This window comes from Rhinolophus sinicus, linkage group LG01, assembly GCF_036562045.2.
Source record: "Rhinolophus sinicus isolate RSC01 linkage group LG01, ASM3656204v1, whole genome shotgun sequence".
In the NCBI taxonomy this organism is placed as follows: domain Eukaryota; kingdom Metazoa; phylum Chordata; class Mammalia; order Chiroptera; family Rhinolophidae; genus Rhinolophus; species Rhinolophus sinicus.
The window spans coordinates 27,193,901-27,215,281 of NC_133751.1; the positions used below are offsets into that span (position 1 = coordinate 27,193,901).

At 37.9% G+C, this 21,381-nt stretch overlaps 1 protein-coding gene across 2 annotated transcripts in view; it reads right to left on the reverse strand.

Moving 5' to 3' along the window:
* The window catches only part of VEPH1 (ventricular zone expressed PH domain containing 1), a 206,871-nt gene that overhangs the window by 49,318 nt on the left and 136,172 nt on the right, over positions 1-21,381 (reverse strand). The gene's annotated exons all lie outside the window — the stretch shown is intronic.

Consider the following 21,381-nt stretch of genomic DNA (forward strand, 5'->3'; position numbering starts at 1 on the left):
GCATTTTCTGGGCAGTAGATAGCGTGCCATGACCAGGGGCACTGTTCTCTTGGTTGTGCAGTGCCACACAGAAAGCCTCCAGAATAACTCTGGCCAGAGGCGTAGCTTCCTGTGAACTGGCCTGGTCTGGTTCCAGAAGGTCATTTCATCTTGAAGAGCTTCAGCAGGGACGCTTCATGAGGTCATCCTTTAGGGACAAGCAAGTGGGAGAGCGTGGAGGTGGTAGCAGAGAAGCCGTATGTAAGAGGAACCATTCCATTTTTACAGATGGGCATTATGATTTCTATTTTAAAGATGAGGACACTTAGCCCGTTTGAGGGTCAGCTTAAATGAACCACTCTAACAGCTCTGCTCACCTTGACCTTGGCACAGGACACACAGTAGGTGCTCCTCAGAGAGCATCTGGACAGAAGAATGATGCTCAGGGGTCCAGAAAAACTGGATTTGAACTCAGCTGAGCTGATACCACAGTGGAATGCTTTAGGCACTGCCATACTAGGGCATTTAAAATCTGTAGTTATATTAACAGTTCATCGGGTATTTATTGTTTCAGAATCAATCTGCCATTTTAAATATTTTCAAAATTAATAGGTTCAATATGCCCTACTATTAAAAATAGAATGGATTAGAGTCTATTAAAAGTTGATGGGGACCTTAGCAAGGTGGCAGAATCAGTCCCTACCTGAGAGAGAGCATTTGGTTCCCCAGAAAATGGCGGGAGGCTTCTCTGTGCAACATCAGGGTCAGCTGTGAAGGCACAGCAGGCTTTTCAGGAAGACTTTGGAAGAGTTAATGGAGAATGGCCAATGACAGACTTGAGGAGATGGCATCGGGCACTTTAGAAATATATACTGAAATCTTACTATCAACAGCTTTCTGTGATTCTGAAACATTGGTATGGAAGATAATTACTTTCCATGAAGCTAATTGTTTTGGAGAATTAAAAAAAAATTGGGGTTGAGCATTCGATATCCTTGTATAAAATCAGAAATTATTTCTGCATTCTCTGAGTGCATGGATCATGCGATGTGAAGACTGCTTGAAGGGTCAGTGAAAAACATGGGGAGGCCTGACTGAGGAAAGAAGACCTCAGGATAGAATGCAACACAATATCAGCTTACAATGGCCCTATCTGAAACTGTTTGACAGCGGTAGTTAAAAATATACTTTTGGTACTGATTCTCTGAAAAAATTGAATTTAAATTAATCTATGTTAGAGAAATAGGAAACCAAGTATAACATAAGAGCACACGCACAAAAATGGTATTTGAAATAAATACAATGTATATATAATTGTAGGTATGTAGACAGCAACCTTTTGCTTTAGTAGAAAGTTTCAAAAGGAAACAAAGTTCTTTTCTAAGAAACCATGCAGTGGCTTGACAGTTACAAGTTGGACTTTAGGCCTCTGCCATGAAAAAACTGTTTTTGTCTATTTCCTTGCCCTAAATTCTTACCGTTCGTTCATGTTTTCTTTTGAAATGAACATTAATTAGATTTATTTTCCTCACGCTGAGTCTACCAGCTTTCTATACACAAACCACAGTTCTCCCAGATCACATAAAATGGGCCAAGTGGTAGAGGAGAGCCCTTTAACTTAGAAGCATGTACACTGGCTGGAAAAATAAATCAGTTCTGGAATAGAAGGTTTCTGTTAATGCTTTCAGGAAAGCTGACCTGTGTCAATATTTTTCTCCTCCTTATTTTCAGACCTTTCCTGGCTTGGCAAGTTTTCCCAACAACATTGACATTTAGTAGCTAATTTTTCTCTGTCATTTTCTGCCTCCTGTTCATCCAACTGCATTGAATGGCAGGCATGCCATAAATAGTTGCTGAAGAAATGAATGAACATCAGACACTGTGTGGAGAGCAAGAATAGTGCTGACCCTACTCTCAAGCTTACACTCACATGGGAAAAAACATCTATAAATGACATCTATAAGCATTGTTTATAAACATCTACACAAAATTGTTTTAAGTCCATGAGATAATGGAGGCACACACAATTATGACCACTCAGAGACACGAGCAGCTTGTTCTCATTGGGGAGGAGATATCTGAGGGGAGCCATGACAGATGATGAAGATTTTGAACTTAGAAAAGAAATATGAGGGTGACAAGCATTGTAAGGGTAGGGAGCACCTTGGAAAAAAAAAAATCACACAAGGCCTCAATGTTTGACACAATTCCAGGTGTAATTTTAGTGTATCTGGGTCAGTAAGGTCTGTTTTACTCATACAACTGATGCCCAAAGGGTTATTTATTTTCCTAGACTTATGTTGAAGAAAGAGAAGGTCATGCTTTGTTAAATATAAAATTCTTTCCATAACCCACCAAATCTGATTGTTATTCATTTTCTTTTGGTACATTGTGGCTTATTTTTCTAAAAAATCAAAGGATTTGGTTTGGTTATTATAAAGACTGACATTAACAGACTGTAAGCTGAATACCCAAAATGTGTACATTATACACATGGATAAATTCAAAGACATGACACAAAATACAAGACCATTTGGTCTTCCTTTTGAGTTAAAATCTTTAAGAAGCATTTTGGAATTCTTTTTTTTTTCCTCTGCCACTTTTCTCCCACAGTTCATATGCCTTTCTTCCTGAACTGCATTCCCTAATCATATTAAAATGTGGTTAGTATTTTTAAACAAACTTTTAGAACATTTTTAGATTTACAGAAAATATGAATAAAGTATAGAGAGTTCCCATATACTACACACCCACTTTCCCCTATTATTAACATCTTAAGTTAGTATGGCACATTTGTTACAAGTAATGAACCAGGATTTTTACATTATAATGCACTTAAATCCATAGTTTATTCAGATTTCCTTAGTTTGTACTTAGTATCCTTTTTCTGTTCCAGGAAGCCATTCAAGATACTACATGACATTTATTCATTACGTATCTTGGCTGTGACGATTTCTCAGACTTTCCCTGTTTTTGATGACCTTGACAGTTTTGAGGAATATTTTTGTTAGGTATTTTGTGGAATGACCTTCGGTTGGGATTTGTCTGTTTTTCCCAGGATTAGACTGAGATTTTGAATTTGGGGGAGGAAGACGACAGAGGGAAAGTACCATTTTCATCATATCATACAAACAGCACATTTGATCAACATGACTTATGACTTACTGATGTCATTGATCACCTGGCAGAGACAGGGTTTACCAGGTTTCTCCACTGTCAAGTTACACCCATCCCCCCCCCTTTCCAAACTGTACTCTTTGAAAGAAAGTCACAATGTGTACCCCACACTTAAGGAGTGGGGAGTTAGCTTCACCCTCTTGAGGACAGAATAGCTACTTCTGCACAGATTTGTCTCTTCCTCCTCCAGTTATTTCATTCAAATTATTTAGTCAATTATTCTATCAGTATATACTTATGGATATTTATTTCATACTTCAATACTATTTTATTTTTTTGGCTCTCATTTGTCCAGCTTTGGCCAGTAGGAGCTCTTTCAGGTGGCTCCCATGTCCATTTGAGGTGCTACCATCACTGTGTGTGTGTGACTTTGTTTTTTAAGTACTTTCTTACTTTCTGGCACTAAAAGATGCTCCAGGCTCATCTTGTATGTTTCCTGCCCTATCTTAGAATCAGCTGTTTCTCCAAGGAGTTCTGGTTCCTTTTATTGGAGAATGGTATTAGACACCAAGATCTGGGTACAAGGTATACATGTGGCTACTAGGGTGTCATTACTCCTTGGAGCTCTCAGCCGACAGAGCAAGGAAAGTATGGTGTACGCTAACTCCCGTATGTATATATACCTAAACTTTTTTATATGTAACCATCTCTATCTATATTACACTAAACATAAATTCATACTGATAATTTCAATTCTAATCCTTTACCACGTGGATAATTTGAGCCTCCTTCCCTCGTTTATCTGTAAGGTTCCACATTAACAGTACGAAGCCTGGCTCCCACTCTGTTAGTAGTTTTATCTCTGTGCACTACAGAAGGCAAACTTTTCTCTCTCTCTCTCTCTCTCTCTCTCTCTCTCTCTCTCTCTCTCTCTCTCTCTCCCTTTCTCCTTCTCCTTCTTCTCTTTCTTAAAAATCTTTGTGTATTTAGTACCTACCATAGCGCTTGGCATACAGAGGTTTCCCTCAAACAAACAAAAAAATAAGAATGATATTTTATTATACTTTTTCTGATATCTTCTGGAGCAACAAAGAACAGTAGGATAGTCCCATGAAAATGAGATATTATTATATAATAATACAATATTAATTTTGACACTGAAATTTTACCTCACTTTTAACTAATCACTCCATAAGGTCATATCTAGCATGAGAGATACAGCTATTTACTGATGTGAACGTTCTTCCATAGGTTAGCCACTTGTATTTCAGCTGTAGTCCAGATGCCAGTAATCTTACGTTATGATCTTGGTAAAAAAAATTCTTCTGTATTTGTTTCACGGTTGTAAAATGCTTTTTAAAAAAAAGCCATTAGAAATCCAGAAAGTATACCAATTTACATTTTGGGAAACCTTTTAAAATTAGAAATAGTATTAAATTTAAATGACATCATGAAGTTTCAGAAAGGAGTTATAGTTTAATAACAATATTTTAGAAGTCTAGTGGAAATTCTAAATCAAGCAAAACCATAATCAGAAAGGAAGATAAGATTTTAGTTTATGTGTGTGTGTGAACTACTTAAAATATTAGAGCAAGCTGATGTGTGGAATAACTAATATTAGTATTTACTATTATACTTTTATATAATTATCATTTGATTCATAGCTAACTATTATTATCTCTTCTTTTACATAAGAGGTTAAAGGGACAGAGGCTTAAGTTACTTAATCAAGTAAGATTCAGAAGTAGGATTTGCACTCAAATTCATCAAAATGCAAGACCCATGGTTTGTTCACAACGTGGTATTACCTCCTTTAAAATCATATTGTCTAATGGACTTGAACCTGCCTCCCCAGCTGAGCCACCTATACTTTCTGCAGGGCTAGGATGGACAACCCAAAATAAATTGCCTATATCTTTAACAAGACCACATAACTTATCCAGCCCCAGAAACATAAACTAAGGCATTAATTTCTATGCAATTACTATATAGTCAACACAATTCACTAAGCTGGGGGTAGGACAAATCTTTTCATACGTCTAAACAGCCTTGGAAAAATCTATAAAGAGAAGTTCATTATAGATCTGTGTAAAATGGGAGTAATTGGTTTCTTTTATCTTTAAATATGGTAGGAGGAAGTAGGAGTGGGTACTGAACCCAGAGGAAATAATCAAAATGACTAGACTCAGATTTCTGTCGAGCTGGAGAAAGCTGTGGAATTAGGAAAAGGGAGGGTTGTGGGCTAACTTTAATGCCCTGTGATGCTCTGCTATCAGTTGATAAGTGTGTCTATTTTTCTAATTATCTTTATTGGATCTGGGAAACACACCATTCTTCTTGGGAGACTAGACACGTATGACTCATTTCACAGGGTAGTCATTTATATATAATCTATGCCATTATATACTTTTTATTTAGAGATAAGTGACTTAAGAATAAAAATAGAATATGGCTTTGATGTTTTTTAATAGCTAGTAGAAATATCAAGAGTTGGCTTTAATTTTTGGAAAAAGAAACAAGTTAGCTCTTGTTTTGCATTATTTACCAAACTTACACTGTGAAAGTTCTCTTCCAGCTAAATAAGGGTCAAATAAAAGTATCTGGCTCGTTTCCCAGGTTTTTCAACTGAGCCATTCTTCTCCATATGCAAACTATATTTCTAGAGTGATTTCTAAAAACTCAAACACAGGACTATTTTACTGAAATTGCTAGATTGAAAGCATTCAAACATTGAACATAGCTTATTAATAAGCAACAAATTCAAAGAAGGCATTTGATGGACTTGCGGAAAGGAAGCTAATTTTCATCCCTTCCTTACTTTCTACCAAGATATAGGTTAACACATTACATTGGACGCTTATGAAGCATGTCTTGTTATCCCCATTTTATGGAGAAGGAAATCTCAAGATCAAACTTCCAGTAAGCAAATAAGTTGGAATTTGAATCTAGGTTCCAGAGCCTATTCTTTCGGTACATTACTGAATGGCTCAGACAATAGAGGTAATAAAAGTACCTCAAAAAGGAAGTGTGGTTCAGTGGAAAAGGCTTGGCTGGACTTCATGGGCAGACTCTTCTCTTTTCTCTCTGTCCTCTTACTCCTTATCTCTAAAGTGGGGGTGGGCCAAGAGCTGATCTAGAATGGACTTTTAAAAATTTTACATTTTTATTTGCTTATTATCTTTCTCTAGATTGTAAGCTCCAGGAAGGTAGAGATTTTTATTGTGGTAAAATTAATATAACACGAAATATACCATTCTCACCATTTTTAGGTACACAGTTCAATGGCATTAGGTACATTCACATTGTTGTACAATCATCACCACCATCCACCTGCAGAACTTTTTCATCTTCCCCAACTGAAACTCTGTGCCCATTAAACTATGACTCTCTAATTTCCTCTCTCCTCCAGCCCAGGGCAACCATCATTCTACTTTCTGTTTATGAATTTGACCACTCTAAATACCTTATGTAAGTGGAATCACACAATATTTATCCTTTTGTGTCTGGCTTATTTCACTCAGCATAATGTCTTTAGGGTTCATTTCTATTACAGGATTTATCAGAAATTTAGTCCTCTTTAAGACTGAATACTTCTGCATTGTATGTATATACCATATTTTGTTTGTTCATTCATCTGTTGATGAACATTTGGGTCATTTCCACCTTCGGCGATTATAAATAAGGCTGCTATGAACATGGGTGTACAAATATCTCCTGTAAGCCCTGACTTCAGTTCTTTTGGGTATAGTCCCCAAAGTGGGATTGCCAGATCATATGGCAATTCTATGTTTAATTTTTTTGAGGAACTGTCACACTAGATTGTCCTTTTGAGCTCTGAAAGTCTATGATTTGGTGAGGGGCTATTGAGGCACATGAAGAAATGTGTGATGACTGCCCAAAGCAAGATCGGAGGTTTGTCCAGGGCCACCAGGACTTGCTCTTAGCACTCACTACAGGACAGATGGCAATAAGGTCTGTTAGAATAGATTCCCTCCTCCTGCTTGATACTAGCCAGACAGGAACCACAGAAGGCATTTCTTCCATCTTGCATTTAATTCTCCTTTGATGTATTTCAAAGACAATGGATTCAAAATACTGACACAGAATGAATAAATAGTACTGTCACTTAACTGAATAAATATCCTAAATCGACAGAAAAAAAGTAGGAGGAAATGAAACTGGTAATTTGTCTGAAGAGATCTTTTCCAAAGTAGGTTAAAAAAACAAAACATGTTTCTGAGGTCAACCATAGACTATAATTTTGGGGAAAAATGTAGAACAAGCTTATCACTTTAAAATGCTTTTGATTTTGCCTGAAAAAAATGAAAGAAAATATCACAAACCAATGTGGACTACTTACCAGGCTTTAATTCCATATAATTTGCAAAATATATTTTTGTCTCAGACTAACGTTGTACTCTCTGTCACTCCCAAATTAAAGATTAGAAGTTTTGAACAGAATAACAATTATGTCTTAACTTTGGTGTAGGAAATAAAAGAAAAGGTATTCCAAGGCAAAAACTAAGTTTTGCTTTGTCTTGTGCACCTGAAACTAATTAAAAAAAAAAAAAAAAAAATGTTAATAAAAAGAATGAAAAACTATGAAAATGTATGTTTACAAAAAGCATAACTCTAAAATGTATGTTCACCATGATGACAAAAAAAAAAAAAATAAAATAAAATCGACAATATCCAAATTTCAAAAAAAAAAAAAAAAAAAAAAAAAAAGAATTACATATTGATAAGTAATTCTCACCAAGATCTACTGAAATAAAACAAAACAAATAGAGCACAAAACAAAACAAAAAAAAAAAAAAAAAACAAACAAACAAACAAAAAAAACAAAATTTGATTCTCAAAAGCAAAGATGAATTTCTAAAATGACTGAAACGATATCAAATAGTTCTTAAAGAGTAGACATTGCTTTAATCATCTTGATATTTCCAGGGTCTGGTTCTGTAGTGGGTTCTCAGAAAGACGTGTTTCCCCCAAAATAAGACCTAGCCTGACAATCAACACTAATGAATCTTTTGGAGCAAAAATTAATATAAGCCCGGTATTATATTATATTATACATATTATATTATATTATATTATATTATATTATATTATATTATATTATATTATATTATACCGCGTCTTATAATAAAATATATTTTATTTTTATTTAATATAGTAAAATATAATATAATATAATATAATATAAACTGGGTCTTATACCAATTTTTGCTCCAAAACATGCATTAGAGGTGATTGTTCAGTGAGATCTTATTTTCGGGGAAACACTGTGTTGCTTTGACTGTGGTCCATTATAGTAACCATGCTCACCTTGCCTTTGGTTTTGAGGGCTGCCATTTGGTCCCTCACTCAGGATCCATTTATTCCTCTTGCATTTTGGTTTTCCAACCTAATAACACGGTGTGAGTTATTGAACTGATGTGTGCTTAAGGAAAATCTACCAAATTTCTCATTTGATGAAGAAACTAGAGCAGGAAGGTGATGCAAAAGAAAACTTTGTCTTGTTTTCACTAAGCACTCTTAATGACATTAGTGGTTGAGAAATACATGATCCCTTCTCAGCAGCTGGTTGGCCACCCGCCATATCACAGGCACATGTATGCAACACCCCCACCCAGAGCAAAAGCACTATACTCGTTCTCCCACTCATGGCAAAAGTTCCAGCCAGTTGTCAAACAAACATGACAAATACTTTTGTTTTGGGTCATCAGAAAAATGACTGCTTTATTAATACAAATAAAATTCAGAGAGGCAAAGGGAAGTTTGGTAATTGTATATTCAGAAATGTACAAACCATAGATGTACATTGTCTTATTTTTTGGCTGTGATTTTGGGAAAAAAATCAAAATTATGTGTTTGTATATAAACACATATATTTCTATAAGTCTTGGGAGAAATGTCTATAGCTCAACCATCGACAGTGATTATTCTGGATTGAGAAGTGAGATGGATTATGGGGAGCACACACTCTTTATTCACAATACTTCTGTGTGTTTGTAATTCTCTCCTTATGGGTTTATATTCATGTGTTACCTGTATACTTTAAAAAGAAAAAATCATATACAATGAAAAAGTTGATATTGTTTAAATCAGGTCATTTAAATAATGTCTCTCACGAACTTACCATGCAATGGGGCTATTATTTATAGTTTTAAATATATTTTTCTCTTTTGCCTTCCTGAGTTCATAACCTTTGCCCTAATCTAATTGAGTCTCTACCTACTGGCAGCTGGGTGGACACAGGAGTGGGGGTAAGGTGGACATTTCTCAGTTTTAGGAATACAGAGAGAAAGACCAAGGTAAGACAGAATTGAACTGCCCAAGTTGGATTATACAGCATGACAATAGCCTTGCAAGCAAAGCTTTTGTTTTGAGGAAGGATATTCTAAATTTCTTTACCTCTCTTTAGTCTATCAATACCCGAGCATGGATGATTCACATTATAGATCTGTGGTGTGGAGGGGACAGCAGCCAAGTCAGTTCTGAAGTTTGTAGGGAGAAGGATGCAACACCAAGAAGTAAAAGAGAAGACTTTACAGTTCTGGCAGGGGTGATTGTGGAGAGGAGAGAGACAAGTGTGAAGCCATTAGAAGTGGGTCCTGACTTCCCCATCTTTGGACTTCAGCCTGGGGAAGTGGGGCTCTATTAGGTAAGTGATGATAACACTGAGGGCAATGGTGATCCTTTGCAAGGAGATCCACTCCCAGGTGGCTCTCAGCACCAGCACAGGTCAATCAATTTAATTAAAAGCTCAGATCACAGAACCAGGCCCAAGAGATCTGAGGTTCAGCTCTCCTGGGTCCCCCTTGCCTCTGTTATGGAGAGGAGAGGAGAGGAGAGGGGAGGGGAAGGGAGGGGAGGGGAGGGGAGGGGAGGAAGAGGAAACTGAAGTTCCTGCTGGACAGCTTTTCAGAGAAATCGCCGTGGGGGTGGGAGGAGATCTGTACAGCGGACTGCAGAGAGAACAGTCCAAGCCAGGCCTTAGAGGGGCACACAGCACCAGTGGGTGTTGAGGTGGTGTCAGATTGGCAAGGTGCAGAATAGCCTGCCCACGTGCACAGTATATGGATGACAAGTGACACCATCCAGGACTTCACCTGTGTGTGCCAGCTAGGAGAGGGCGATCAGACAAAGGACATTATCCTTTAGCAAGTAGACACTTCACTCCCTTCTCCCCACCCCCAGGCACAATGCTTTTGCACCACCACAAGAAAACAGAACCCACTTCCTCATGTCCCCAAATGCCATCTTAGGAAGATAAGCATGGGAGAAAGTAAGAGAAAGAACATTTTCATCCAAATGATAAATGTTTTCCTAAATGTACTATTCAAATGATCAGATGGGATTAAATTAAGGAGGAACTCATTTAATTTCCTTCCTTACTAATCTGTAGTTACTCATGATGCGTTCTAGATAAAATGATGGTACATTTTCTCTGCATATCTGTAATGTGAAATTTTGTAATCTTGCAATAAGTAAAAATTAATGATAGAGAATAAGACTGCGGAGAATAAGGAGACTCAGGTGGAAAAAGAAATCTTGTCCTAATAAACAGTCAGAGTCTTACTAAGAGTCACACAGCAAAAGATGTGGAGTAGGCTGAGTAAGGATATTTTGCACATGAGGGCTGAAGTCTAATCACACACTGCAACGTAATGTCTCTTAGTGCATATATGATTGTATATTTCTTATGTGAAAACTACTAAGAAATTGAATCAGCTTGCTGTTTTAAGTTGCAATTAAAGAACAGAGTGAGACTTGTCCATTAACTTTCACATGATGGAGAATTTTGGATGCTGTCCTGATAGGGACTGAAAAGCCAAAAGCCCCTCCCCTCAGAAGCCATTCGAGGACCATTGCTCTGACCCCTCACCCAAAGTCTGGTCTTGCTCCAAGGTGGTGGTTAAGAGCACAGACTCGGGAGCTAGACTCTCCTACTCACTAGCTTTATGTCCTTGGGCAAGTTACAAAACCTCTCTGCGACTTAACTGGGAATAATAATAACAGCATCTATTTCTAAAGGTTATTTAGAGTCTCCAATCATCCTGGGACTGAGGTGGCTCCTGGGAATTGAGACTTCCAGTGCTAAAACTGAGAAAGTTCTGGACAAACCAGGAACATTTGTTACCCTGGTTAACCTGAGAAGAAAATGTGTTAATTCACGTAAGCTTCTCTGACAGAAGTGTGCTTGGCATGGAGTACATGCTTAGTAATGTTTGTTGTCATTCTCATCATCAGTATTACAACTGCTACTATTGTATATGGAAAAAGAAATGATCCCTCAGCCAGGTGGAAGCATTTGAATGCTGTTTTGATTAGAGAGAAGGGGCTACACCATGACCCTTGGAATCTCTAGCTCTCTTAGTGTCCTTAACATTTTCACCTAATTGCTTATTTTAAAAAGAACTTAATACAGAACTGACACTGAAGTACAGGCTGATGTAGAATTCCATACAATGGAAATGCATTTCTCTGGGGATATGACAGAAGAAGATCTAGCAAGAAAGAAGATCTAGTAACAGTGCTTGAAGCCATCCCCTTGGTTTCCCTGAAATCCTCCAACGTTTTTGTATGTCCGTCAGGAACAAGTGAGACTTTTGATGCTAATGCTGTTTTGAGGGTTGGAAGCCCAGAAATGTGGCAAGAACCCCATGGGGAAGCTCTAAGGAAAGGCTTGATAGTCCGCTGTAGCCAAAGCATCATAAGTGAGAAGATATTCTTGCAGCAGAATAAGGGAAAAATAGCTAACATTAATTGATTAGTTTTTATATGTTGGGCACTGTTCTAAGAGCTTTATGTGTATACTGCCTCTTAATGAGCACAACAATCCTGTAATAATAGATACTTCTAGATTAGAGGAAGAAGCTAAGGCTCAAAGATGTTACATAATTTAGATTAAACAGCAATTAATAAAAGTTGAAGTTAAAGGGGAATTTAATTTATACCCAGGTATTTTTAATTATGTAAATCCTATTATAAATTGTGTATCACTTTCATTTAAACAGTATTTAGGGTATTTAGGGATTTGTGGATCGTTTGCTTTGGTTTTGATTGCAGTTTTGATCTTTATTGCACAACTGGATGAGTTATGTGGCTCATTCCCATTCATACTCAAACCTCTCTTGAGGGAAGCCCGTGATTGATCCATGAAATCCCAACTCAAGGTACTGCTGTTCCTCAATGGGAACCACCTGAACTGGAAGCAGAGCATTCAGGGAAATAAGTCAAGGAAATAAATTGCCTCTGTCAAGTGAGCTTTGGAAAATAGAAAGTCTATAGTAGAAGCAAATGTCAGAATGACAAAATTATTTTTTTTTCTATAAATTCTGTTATACATGACAGAAGTCAACATGTCTTTGAGAGCCTTAGTTTTGTCTATTGCTTCTTTCACGTTGTATTCAAGCGTAACCTGCTTCATTCTTAGGTAATCTAAAATCCAGGGGTGATGTGATGGCCTTAATCATCATAGTTAACACTAAAGAGAGTCAACTATTTTCATTCTTTCTGGTTAATCATTTCTGTCTTCATTTTTCTTATTGCTACCCAGAGACAAAGTTATATCATAAAATAGAGTAGCAATGTTATTCAGCTTGCAGAAACTCAACCTTCTAGTTGTAAATTTGAAATGGCTGGTTATATATTTTGTCCCACAGAAGAAGAGAGAAAGATCTGTGGAAGAACTAATGTGAGAGTTAATAGAGTTGAATCATCATCCTTGCCTCAATTGTTTATTTCCCAGTGGTCCATCTAGTAGGATGAACTTTGGGGTGAGAAGACAATCAACATTCATTCTATAGAGGCTGCAGGAGTGGACTACTGCCCCCCAGAACTCTGGCATCTCAAATATTTGACTTGTGTGGGAAATCTGATGGCAGGTGCCAGTCAAAAATCATAAAGTCCCAGAGTTGGAAGGAACCTTGAGTGGTAAGCTCTCTCTTATAAGGCAGGATTGCAATGGAAACAGCTCAGAAAGCTATTCTTTTGTTTAAAATCTTGAGATTCAAATACACTTAAAAGCATGTTGAAGCGCACAATTCAAATTTCCCCATGTATTTAGATGATAATGATGTTCATTTTAAAATTAAACAAAATATGAGGAGATCCAAGATGGCAGATTAGATAAACACTGTATGTGCTTCCTTCCATGAACACATTAAAACTACAGCTAAATTACGGAACAATCAACCTGGAGAACCATCTGAAGTGTGGCTGAACAGAAGTTTTATAACTAAGGATATAAAGAAGAAGCCATGTCAAGACTGGTAGGAGGGGTGGAAATAGTAAACACGCTGGCCTCCAACTTCCATGTGGCAGTTAAGAATGATCACAACAGTCCTATAATATACATACTCCCCCAACCCAGGAGACATTTTCTCATGAGGAGACAGCCCCGCCCACATTGCACTTTCTTTGAGAACTATCGGAGGATGGGAGTCATTGGGCCTCAGGCAGGAGATGACTGGCCTCATGTGCTCTGAGACTTGCTGAATAGATTCAGGCTCAGCACTGGCACCAAACCAGAGTCTACATTAACTTGGTGACCACAGCTCTTCCCACTCTAGTGACTCCCTGAGTCTCTGCCAAATCCAACTTGTGTACCACACGAGGCTTTATCAGTGGCTGAACTATGAGAGAGCTGACAGGTGGCAGCAGGCACAGGGGTATCCTGGCTTTTGGCAGCTACCCCAGGCCTGGTACTGGTGGCAGCCGTCTTTAGTTAGCAGTGTGGCCTCTCCTATGTGCTTCTAGGTTTATGAGAGACAACAAACAACTGTAAATCACTTTGTAGCTCTTACCAGGTAGTCCCTAGCTGGGCACAGGCAGTGGGTGACCTGGGTCTGCACTGGAGTCCCTCACAAGAGGCCCCAGAACGAACATACTTGGGGATTTGCTTCAGACTATAGCAGAGCACCTCCCAGTTAGTCCCACAAGCATCACACACAAAGGGAAGTCTTAACAGGCACCAGAGCCCACTGGGGCGAATCCCACTCAGTGGGGTAAGACCCCCACACAGCATCCTGTAAGCTGTAGGCATTGCCAAACACCACAGCCAATCAGCCTGAGGGCCAATCCAACCTACTAACATGCCAATAGCAATAAAGGTTCAACTATAACAGGAGGGCACAAAAAACCCACACAGGGACACTCCTGGCACACTCAGAACAAGTGACCAGGAGATAGTGCCAGGGCCCCAAAGGGCACCTACTACATAAGGCTACAAAGCCAAGACTGGGAGACATAGCAGATCTACCTGATACATAGAAACAAACACAGAGGGACAGCCAAAATGAAGAAACAAAGAAATACATCCCAAATGAAAGAACAGGAGAAAAATCCAGAAAAAGAAGTAAATGAAACAGAGGTTCAAAACAATGGTTACAAGGATGCTCAAGGAACTTAGTGAGAACTTTAACACAGATATAGCAAGCATTAAAAATGGCATAAAAAACATAAAAAGGAAGCACTCAGAAGTGAAAAATACAGTAACTGAAATGAAGAATGCACTAGAAGGAATCGCCAGCAGACTAGATTAAGTAGACGATCAAATCAGCAGTTTGTTAAGACAAGGTAGCAGAAAACACCAAACTGGAACAGAAAAACGAACAGTAATAATTTAAAAAATGAGGATAGTTTAAGAAACCTCTGGAACAGCATCAAGCATAACAGTATTCGCATCATGGTTCCAGAGGAGAAGAGAGAAAGCAAGAGATTGAGAACTTATTTGAAGAAATAATGACTGACAACTTTCCTCACCTGGTGAAGGAAATAGACAATACAAGTTCAGGAAGCATAGAAAATGCCAAACAAGATGAGCCCAGACAGCCCACACCAAGACACATTATAATTAAAATGGCAAAGGTTAAAGACAAAGAGACAATCTTAAAAGCAGCAAGAGAAAGACAACTAGTAACTTACAAGGGAGCTCCCATAAGACTGTCAGCTGATTTCTCAACAGAAACTTTGGAGGCCAGAAGTAATTGGCACAAAATAATCAATGTGATACAAAGCAAGGATCTACAACCAAGGATACTCTACCCAGAAAGACTATCATTGAAAATTGGACAGATAAAGAGCTCCCAGACAAGAAAAAGTTTAAAAAGTTCATCACCACCAAACCAGTATAACAAGGAATGTTAGAGGGACGTTTTAAGATGGAAAATAATAAAGATCAAAATTGTGAATAATAAAACGGCAATAACTACATATCGGTCAACAATTACTTGCAATTTGTAAATAGATTAAATACTCCAATCAAAAGACATAGGAGGGCCAAATAGATAAGAAAACAAAACCCTTACATAGGCTGTCTACAAGAGACTCACTTCAGATTGAAAGACACACATGGGCTGAAAGTCAAGGGATGGAAAAAGTTATTTCATAAAAATGGAAATAAACAAAAAAAAAGCTGAGATAGCAATACTTATATCAGACAAAATAGACTTTAAAACGAAGACTATAAGAAGAGACAAAGAAGGACCCAGTAATCCCAATTCTGGGTATTTATCTGAAGAAACCCAAAACACTCCATTGAGGGGACGTGTGCATCCATATGTTCATTGCAGCATTGTTTACAATGGCCAAGATGTGGAGGCAGCCTGGGTGTGTGTCGATGGATGGATAAAAAGGAGGTGGTACATACCATATATACAACGGAATATTGTTCGGCCATGGAAGGGAATGGGTTCTTGCCATCTGTGGCGGCATGTATGGACCTGGAAGATAGTGTGCTGAGTGGAGGTGTCAGACAGAGAAAGAGATGCAGTGTGATTTTGCTTTAAAGAACAAAATGAACAAACAAACAAAAAGAAACAGAAACAAACTCATAGATACAGAGAACATATTGATGGTTGCCAGATTTGGGGGGTGGGGAGGTTGGTGGGGTGAAAAAGGGGAAGGGATTAAGAAGTACAAATTGATTGTTACAGAGTAGTCATGGGGATGTAGGGTGTAGCATAAGGAATATAGTCAATGATATGGTAATAACTATGTATAGTGCCAGGTGGGTACCAGACTAGTCAGGGGGATCACTTCTTAAATTATATAAATGTCTAACCACTATGCTGTACACCTGAAATTAATATAAAATAACATTGAATGTCAGCTGTAATTGAAAAATTAAAAAAAGGGGGAAAAGGTGAAGCGGAATAAGAGGTCCAAATTTTCAGGTAAAAAAGAAGTCATGGTGATATAATTTACAGCATGTGAATATAGTCAGTAAAATTGAGATAGTGTTGTACTGTGTCAGGTGGTTGCTGGAATTATCATGGCGATCACTTCTTTAAGCATATAAATGTTGAATAACTATGGTGTATCCTTGAACCTAATATATAGTTTGGTGCAAAAGTAATTGTGGTTTTTGCAATTATTTTTAACCTTTTAAACTGTAATTATTTTTGTACCAACCTAGTAACAATGTATATTAGCTATATCTTTAATAAAAATCTTAAAAAACAAACAATTTCCAGGGGGAAAAATTAAATGTTTCTACATTGACAAGGTCTCTATTGTCAATTTTTGGGCTTCACTGAAAGCCCCCTCTCTCTCTCAATTAAAGTTTATTGGTGTGACAATGGTTAGTAATGTTACATAGGTTTCAAGTGTACAATTCTGTAATACATCATCTATATATCACATTGTGTGCTCACCACCCAGAGTCAGTCCTCCTTCCATCACCATATATTTGATCTCATTTAAGCCCTCTCTTGTGAAGGGGCATCTGAGAATCAGAAAGTCAAGATGGGAGGCGTTTATAACCCAGAGCCTGCCTGAAAATGAGTGAGATATTTAAAACCTGTCCATATACTGTGATAGCATCTTGTTCAAAGGAAATCTTTTAGCAGAAAACCATTGGCTGGTGCCCCCAGGAGAGAACCCACTCATATTCATAAATTCACAATAATCTGAGGAACCAGATTCCTGGTATAAGTATTGCTACCTCACAGTATCTGCGTTGTTCTGTAGGAAAAACTATAAGAAAGCACTTCATTATTACTGAGTCCTGGGCTGGTCTCCTTGACTGAAAGAAATGGCAGGTGAGATAAATGTTGAGGAGTCTCTCCCAGGATTTGGATGGCAAAAAGGCAAGAAATAGCTATAGTCCTAGGTTTCCCTAGGTGTTTACGAGGAACCTGAAATGGCCATGGGCTCCAAGTAAAAATACCACAGAACCCACCCTTTGACTGAGCCACTTCCAGAACCAAATGAGGCAGACCTAGGGGTTAACCAGGAGCTCTGTCACCACTAATGTTACTGGGCTGCAGATAGTCTGGGTTGGGATGGACAGAGATGGGGATACAGGAAGAGTAAGCCATGGGTCCTCACTTTCTCCCCACCAGTGGGACCCACTCCATTGCTTCATTGGAATGGAAGCTGGCTCCGAATCCTGCCTAGCTGCTGCCAGAGCCCTCCCACCAGAGGCTGGCCCTGTTTATGGATCTCCCTGTGTCCACTTGAATGGACTATGCTGAAAACATGCTCCTGGCATTCATTTGTTGCTGAGAAGTGTATCAGTCCCAGAACTCTCATTGCCCTGTAAACGTCATCCTTTTAGATATGACTTTAGGCCTAGTCTGCATGGCCACTGCTTACAGCCACACAAGCTTTCCACTGCATGACTCCAGGGGGTGTCATTCTCACAGATCACTGCAAAACATGGTGCCCTCTGGAGTAACCAAAGCAGAGGCCTTGCCCATTCAATGCAAGTGAGCCACACTCTTTGGACAGTGTGGTTTGGGCTTGTATGGAGATCCCTGAAGGAGGCTGATACTCTATTCTAGTTAGCTTTTTTCCTCATCCACGACTTACCCCCATTCTCTGTGCTTATGTTATTCTTTACTTCTCTCAATCTCCTGCATGCCTCTTTGCCAAGCCCTTGTTTTATAACTCAACCAAATCTCATGTAGCTAACTAGGTCTAGCCCCAGGAACGAAAGACAGGAAGGGAGAGATATGTTTGAGAAATGGCATGGAATTCTTGTTCCAACAGAAGACTATAGAGAGCCACAGGATACCTCTAACCACACAACAGCCTTACAGAGCATAACGAATTTGCACCGAAAGGGAACTGTACTTCTTGTGGTTCTTTCACGGCTTGTGTATATACAACAGTAATTAGGCAACTAAATAATAAAGGCAATGGAAATATGCTTGTACTATGCAGATTTAAATAAAAATAGCCTGTTCTTTAAGAACGGAAACTTCATCAACATTGTTTGAAGAATCTGAGAACGTGCTTCCATAAGCACATCAGCTTTAGGATCACAGGATAAAGTTGGTTCAATCTATAGCACAGCAGCTAACAGTAAAAATTCTGCTGCTGGATAACCGAGCATCAAATCTCAGCTCTACCATTTGTCTGCCGATTACGTAATTTGGAGCAAAATTTTTTTCTATATTTCAGTTTCTGCATTTGTAATTTAGGAATAATAATATTTTACTCAGGGTAAAGCATTTAAAGTGACACTAGCACATAGTACTTGCTGCTACTAGGAGTACAGAAGGGTTAACCCAGAACCATGCTTACAATTATGCTTATAATGCTTATTCATGGAGGACCTGCTGCTTATTAAGTATGGAGTTTGTCACAGGATGTCTGGTCATACACAACATAAAATTTACAATTGTAACCATTTTATAAGTGTACATTCAGTGGCATTAAGTACATTTATGATGTTGGGCAACCATCACCTCTATCTAGTTTCAGAACTTTTTCATTACTCCAAATGGAAACCCCGTACACATTAAGCAGTTACATTCCCCTGCCCCCAGCCCCTGACAACCACAAATCTGTATTTTGTTTCTATGAATTTGCCTAGTCTGGATATTTCATATAAATGAAGTCATATAAAATGAGGTCTTTTGTGTCTGGCTTCTTTCATTTAGCATAATATTTTCAAGGTTTATCCATGTTGTTGCATGTATCGAGCATGTATTCCTTTTGATGGCTGAATAATAGTTCATGGTTGGATACGCTACATTTTGTTTATCCATTCATTCATTGATGGACATTTGGGTTGTCTCTCTACCTTTCCTTTGTTGTGAATAGAGCTGCTATGAATATTTATGTGCGTATTATTGTTTGAACACTTGTTTTCAATTCTTTTGGGTATATACCCAAGAATGGAATTGCTGGGCCACAAGGTAATCCTATGTTTAACTTGTTGAGAAATGGTCATGTATATTTTAACAATTATTTCTTTGTCCTTATAATGTCCAAATTTAAAAATAAAATCATCATATTAATTGTGAAGGAGATGTACCTGAACAGTGACATCTGTAGTCACTTTCCTGGTCTCCTGATTGCACAGACAGATGAGCAGCAACCTTTACAAATTATACTCAAATAAGGATCATTTCTGATAGAGTGACTGACTGCCTATAATTACGGAAAAGGGTTATTGTAAGTAACATTGTTCATATTTTTGTGTTAACTTCAATGTCATTTCTAGTATTTTCAGGAATTTACCCAATACTTCCCCCCAAATAAGAATAATGAAGACATAAATTATGAAACTAATTTAAAATTGAACTTATTTTTAAATTACACTACTGGTACTTTTATTACTGCTCCAGTGAACTTTTGGTTACCAGTAGAAAGAATGCACCCTCCAGTAGCGGTGAGGAGTTTGACTCAGCCCTAGGAAGAGGAACCTGAGCACTTAATTAATCAAAAAACCTCCAGGGTAAGGGTAAGTTCACTTGGAAGAAGTCAGCTTTTTCCTACCATGTACTCTTGATGGCTGCCAAACACAAGTTAGATGTCCAAACAGTAAGAATACAAAGTAGTCTATCAATATGATCAGAAATAAAAATGGTATCTTTTTATAGGAGCCAGCACAATTTGTAGACACAAAAGTAATTTTAGAATTTATATGAATTTTAAATCAAATACACACATACATATATGTATATATACCAGGGGTGCTACAAAAATGTACACACATTTTAAGAGATGTTATCTCTGCTCAAGCAGTAGTTCACTGCAATCAGAAGTGTCTGGATGCTGATGGTAACCACTTTGAAGCACCTCTTGTAATTGCAGAAGTCAAACGTGACTTGTATTCATCTTTTCTTATTGGCATACGTTGAGTATTACAATTAATAGTTTTTTTCTTTCTTAAAACGTGTATACATTTTTTTGGCACCCTCTGTATATATATTTTTTCATGATGCTAACAGAGTTGATTTCTGGCAATGATACAGAGTCACTTTGTGATCACACTGAGTTGGTGGAACCCCATGTGTTGTAAATAAACATTTGGCTCTACCATTAAATAAACATTTGGCTCTACCATGCAGAGATTTACCAAAAGTTGTGCAGAGGCAAACAAGGCAGGCAAAGAAAGCAGTCAAGCCGTGATCCCCTGCAGGTACCATTCCATGTGCTACCAATTACTTTAAAATTCTGCAAAATGCATAACAACAACCAGATTTAGGGCACAGAAAATGTTTGGAAATTTTATTATTAAACTCCAGTAAAATGGGTCTGCTTACACTTTTTCCCCTAAGGAAAGAAGGATGGGTCTAAGATGATCTATATGTGAACCATCTATCTCATTGCTCTCTTCAGTTGTCCGTTCTGAACAAAGACCTTCTGGCCTAACCACCAGCCAACAGCCTCTAAAAAAACACTCTGGGGAGAGGGATATGTATTTACCAAGAGGTTTGATTATGTCAGATAAGTTGGTGCAAGATATACGAGACCTCCACATGGTATATATATATATATATATATATATATATATATATATATCTCAACTGTTTCCAACTCTCTGAAGCTCTTGCAAGAAAGTGGCTTTAGCAACTTCTAACCAAGGCTGGCTTTCCTAGGATATCCACTAGAGATCTATTCTAAGCTGATTTCATAATCATGCATCTGACACAGAAAACTAGAGAGCATCTTGTTTCATTCACTACTGCTAAATGAGGTTTCACTGAATAGAAAGCAACTAATTTTGTGCACCCAGTTCTGAGGATATACCATGAAGTTGGAAGCTAATTTTAGAGTGTAATTCTAGTCATAAGGGAAACTCAATACTGCAGACTGCAAGTATGACTGAAAGCCTCTGAGGAGGGTATTTTCATATGAACTGTTTCACATATACTCTTAGAGCATAGATTCTGAAAGATGTTACAGATTACTTTTCATTGATGCAGTTGCTGTAACAATATGGATAGCCGTGAAGGTTGATTTCATTTGTTATCCTGCACCATGGAAACATCGAATACCATCATCATCAACAAATATTTTTGGGATTTATCAAGTATG